General features: G+C 41.5%; 1 pseudogene; it reads right to left on the bottom strand.

Annotated features, from left to right (window-relative positions):
• Positions 1–695: 695 nt before the first annotated feature.
• LOC119520230 lies at positions 696–1878 on the bottom strand (annotated as a pseudogene).
• Positions 1879–4779: the final 2901 nt, after the last annotated feature.

The following is a 4779-nucleotide window of genomic DNA, read 5'->3' as shown; positions in this document are numbered from 1 at the left end:
CACATATGCATACAACAATCCTTTTATGTCTCAGCTTATTCACATTCTGAACTATATTCAACTTGTATGGTAAAACATAATATTTTACACAAGACTCAACACATTTCATCTTATTCAAATTCATATTGTTATTAAACACTGATTCCTACAAATAACATCTACTTTCATAAGTTGAAAGGAAACATACTAGCTGTCATTATTCCTATTTTCTAGATCTGTGACTATTTATTGTGGTGTAATTAATGAATGCATCAATCAATCAATCAATGTACCAATTCATAACTTTCTCAGGTAAGATCATCATTCTTGGCTTCTTTTTTGTCTCCAAACATGTAAATGCATATTGATAGTAATAAAATTGTTATAGTTTAAAAAATCAAATAGTACAAATGAAAGCATGTTAAGTAGAAATACAATGACTCTCAAGAAGCTGCCCACAAAGGACTGGATTTTAAGAATTTTTATAATATACTCAAAGACCTTAATTGTGAAATATTTTAATAATAATAAATTAATGCTTTATTGAAGATATTCCTCAATCAATTATGTCATATACTGCATCTAAGTTGATATTAGTTAAATAACACACTGAGTGTACTTAAAGTACTTATAGTAAATGGTGAAGATACGAGATACTCAAGTTAAATCAGTTTTAAGTGGTATGAAATCTTATATCAAAATCATTGACTGAAATGTTAGCACAAGCCAGAAACATAAGCTTTATACACAAGAACATCAAGGGCAGTTTTATTTTTGAAATATAATGTAGGATTCCTCTTACTTGTCAGAATTATGACAGCTACTGTCACAACTTTCACCCCAAGGGAAATTTTCCCTCCCTTTCCCTTGGCTGTGGCACCTCTACAGCCCCCTCTGGGACAGACAGAAATGGGCACAAACCCATAGACATATGCCAGCTTCATGGGGAGCCACGAACAATAACTGCAGCAACAATTGGTGATGCCAAGAGTGACAAACTCACTCTGCCTGCAATAGTCAAATTCCTCCTGTGCTTGGAGGTTTTCCTTCCTTCACACCTGCTGAGGATCCTCCTACCAACACAAACAGGAATGACAGTGACCATGGCAGGAAAGGCAATGCCAGCCATGAGGGAAACCCCCACTGGAACACCAATCAATTGTACAGTGGCCAAAGAATCTTCTTCTGGCTCCTGGGCTACTTACCCTAGAAGGGGCAGCCAGTGGGACTAGGTAATGCAATTCTGAGATCTCTTTCAGACAAAGCCAGCCAAATCCACAGTCACGTTCTGCAGAGGCCATGTGAGTACAGCTTCTGTCATTCATTGTGGTGATGTCAGCATTGCATCCTGGTTGGGCTTAATGTCATCTGGTTCAGAATCTTGCTCCTTTCTGAGGCCTGATCGGTGGATGGTCCTTACCAGCAATCTCTACACCCTCTGCTGATATCACAGGTCTGTTCTGGATGCCAGTTCTCTTTCTGGTGGTCACAGAACTCAGTCTGACAGCTGTCCCTCTTGCAGGTCAGCCTGGGGCAGCTGACACAGCCTCAGGCAATGACAGTGAACCCACAACCTGGCCCAGCCTGGTGGCATTGGGGTCAGATGTCAGGTAGCAGAGCAGCAGGAACCTATTGTACCGGTGAACTGGTGACCAGACTATGAGTATTGGGTGGGTGGAGCCACTGGCAGCTCTCCATGTGGCTGATGGGCACCAGCTCATCCTGTATTCCAGGTGCTGGTTGATAAGGGAACACTCCTGTCAGGGGCAGTACAGGCAGTTCAGAGGTTGCAGGGCCAGCCAAGACCTCAGACACCACAGCCATCACACATGCTCCAACTCCCTGGCCTGGCACTGCCCACCACATCCTCCTGTTTAAACCCCAGTTGGCCATTGCCATGGTTGTAGTGCAAGGTGTTTGGTGCAGCCCCATGTAGGGAAGTGAATCACAAAGATTTAGAGTCCTTCTGGGAGCCTGTGTCTGGGAGCAGCCATGGGGCAGGTTTGCCCAGAACATCCCCAGCTCCCACCATCTCAGCCCCCTAAGCAGGCACCCCACTGCCTCCACCACCACCTGAGCCACCCTCCTGGAGATATATAGTGGCAACACATTTTTTAAAAAACTTTATCAAACAATTTTTAAAAAATCAATACAAACCATTTCTAACAAAACATATGAATAAGAAACACAAATAACCTAAAATAACAACAATGCTTCCAACATGTTCCTACCACAAGCTCCCCAGAAAGTTAACAATCCATAGCCATTCCTGAGCATTCCCACAATATTAAGATTCCCTCCATAACTTATCTGTTTTTATTATTGTTCCCCATTCAACAGTTCATGTGTATCTCTAGGTTCCATACAATCTACAATAGAAAACATTTATTTTACATTTTTCACAGAGTTCTCATTAGTGTTAATATACAATATCTCTCTTTTTGTGCCTGGCTTATTTCACTCAGCATTTTATCTTCAAGGTTCATCCATGGTGTCATGTTTCATGCTTTAATCATTGTTATTTCTTTTCTTCTACTTGGCTTAGGATTAGTTTCCTGCTCATTTTCTAACTTCTTCAGTTGTTCCATTAGTTCTTTGGTTTTAGCTCTTCTTTCCTTTTTAATTGTATGCATTTATAGCCGCATATTTAAGCAACATATTGATGGTTCATATTTTTCACACCATGCTGCCAATTTATATCTTTCAATTGGGGAATCTAATCTATTAACATTTAATGTTACTAGTGAAAGCATTTCTTGATTCGGTCATCATATCCTTGGGTTTTTATTTGTCAGATATACTTTCCCCCTCTGTAGTCCCTTAAATATACCCTTACTAAGACTCTTTCATTCTGTGCCTTTATCCAGACCTCCCTCTCCATTATTTTTCTCTGCTGGAAGGGCTCCCTTTAGTATTTCTTGTAGGGCAGGTCTCTAATTAGCAAATTCTCTCAGCATTTGCCTGTGAAGATTTTAAGCTCTCTCTCAAATTTGAAGGAGAGCTTGGCTGGATAAATAGTAATTGGCTGACAATTTTTCTCTCTCAGAATTTTGAATATGTCATACTACTGCTTTCTCTCCTCCATGGTGGTTGCTGAGTAGGCACTAACTAGTCTTATGTTGTTTCCCTTGTATGTGGTGAATTGCTTCTCTCTTTCTGCTTTCAGAAATTGCTCCTTCCCTTCAGCATGTGAATATCTGATCAGAATGTCCTAGAGTGGCTTTACTTGGATTTATTCAGTTTGGCATTCATTGGGCATCTACGATTTGCATATTTATGTCATTAAGAATGGTTGAGAAGTTTTCCCAACAATGACTTTGTATACCCTTCCTAGAACTTTACCTTTGCTTCCCTTTCTGTAACACCTATGATTCCTATATTTGTGCAATTCATGCTGTCTATCATATCCCTGAGATAAATTTAAAATTTTCCATTTTTTTCTCCATTTGTTCGTGATTGCACTCTCCAAAACACATTTTTCATGTGAGCTTATTCATTCCTCTTCTTCAACCAATCTGATGCTATATTGTCCAGAATCTTTTTAATTAGATCAAGTTTCTTTTATTTACATGAGATCTTCCTTTTTTAATTTACTCTTGAAAATATTTCTCTATCCTCTTTTAGGATCTTTTTGACATCTTTTATATTCTGAGCCATGGTATTGGTGTTTGTGATTACTTCTTTGATTAATTGGTCCAACTTCTGTGTCTCATCTGGTTTTTAGTTCAGGCATTTGAGTTATTAATACCATCCAGTTTCTTCACATGCTTTAAAATTTTCTATTGTTTTTGGCCTCTTGGCATTTGCTTTTCTTGAAAGAGTTCTTGTAGTATATGCAGGCTTATGTAAACAATTATCTGTAGTTTGCCAGAACTACAGCTTTGTTGAGTGCACTTTCCCTGACCTACCAGCAGATGGCACTCCTGAACCACCGCTTACCCTCAAGCCAATCCTACCCAACTTTGTTTATACAGCAAGTGTGGTGTAAAACTTGCGGAGGTCCAATCGGTGCAGCAATTTTCCATGTGCAATGGGGACCACCAGCCCTTGGGTTGTGGGGTTTGCACACTGCAGTTTGGGCAGAAAGATGGCTTTAAGACCCAGTACTCCCAGCCATCCCCAGGGCTGTGACTGGAATGCCCTGGGGCTGCAACACATGTCAAAACCTTCATCTCAGGTTTCCTACAGGCCCTCTCTGGGGTGGGTCCACAAGTCCCTGAGATTGATGTGGGGCTCCTGGCACTTCTGTGCAGCACCCCTGCCTCTAGCCAGTGCAATCCATGGGCTTCTGTAGAGGAAAAGAGTGCACAATCTCAGGCCAGCAGAATCCCTCAGGATTCTGCAAAGGGGTGTCTCCCAGCCTGCTGCAAAAATATCTGTACAGGGTGCAGAAACCACCCATTTCTGTGAAAATCTGCCCGCTACACAGCTCTTCCCTGGTTCAGGAGCTCTGAGCTCTGGCTGTGCAAAGGGCTATCACCCACACCAGATAGGGAGCTGGGTGCCTGTGGCATGGGAGGAACTTCCCACTGTGCTCCACTGTGGGTCTCTGCTGCATCCCCAGCTTCTTTCCAGGTATTATACTAACCTGCCTCCAAACAGTCTCTCATTTCTCCCCACCACAAGTCTCAAGTTTCCATTTCCAAAGGAGCCTCAAACACTCACATGATTCTAAATGCCATCTATCAGTTTCTCCAAAAGCACAGTCACTAGGGATATAGAAGTCTTTGCCAAGCAGTTGGAACTCTGGAACTGCTATTTGGGAGCACTTTCTGTCTTTTATCTAGTGTTTTTTATGGA

The sequence above is a fragment of the Choloepus didactylus genome, chromosome 25 (assembly GCF_015220235.1).
Source record: "Choloepus didactylus isolate mChoDid1 chromosome 25, mChoDid1.pri, whole genome shotgun sequence".
NCBI classification, from domain to species: domain Eukaryota; kingdom Metazoa; phylum Chordata; class Mammalia; order Pilosa; family Megalonychidae; genus Choloepus; species Choloepus didactylus.
Note: the sequence above shows the minus strand (reverse complement) of the source record. Positions and strands in the feature narration are given on the sequence as shown.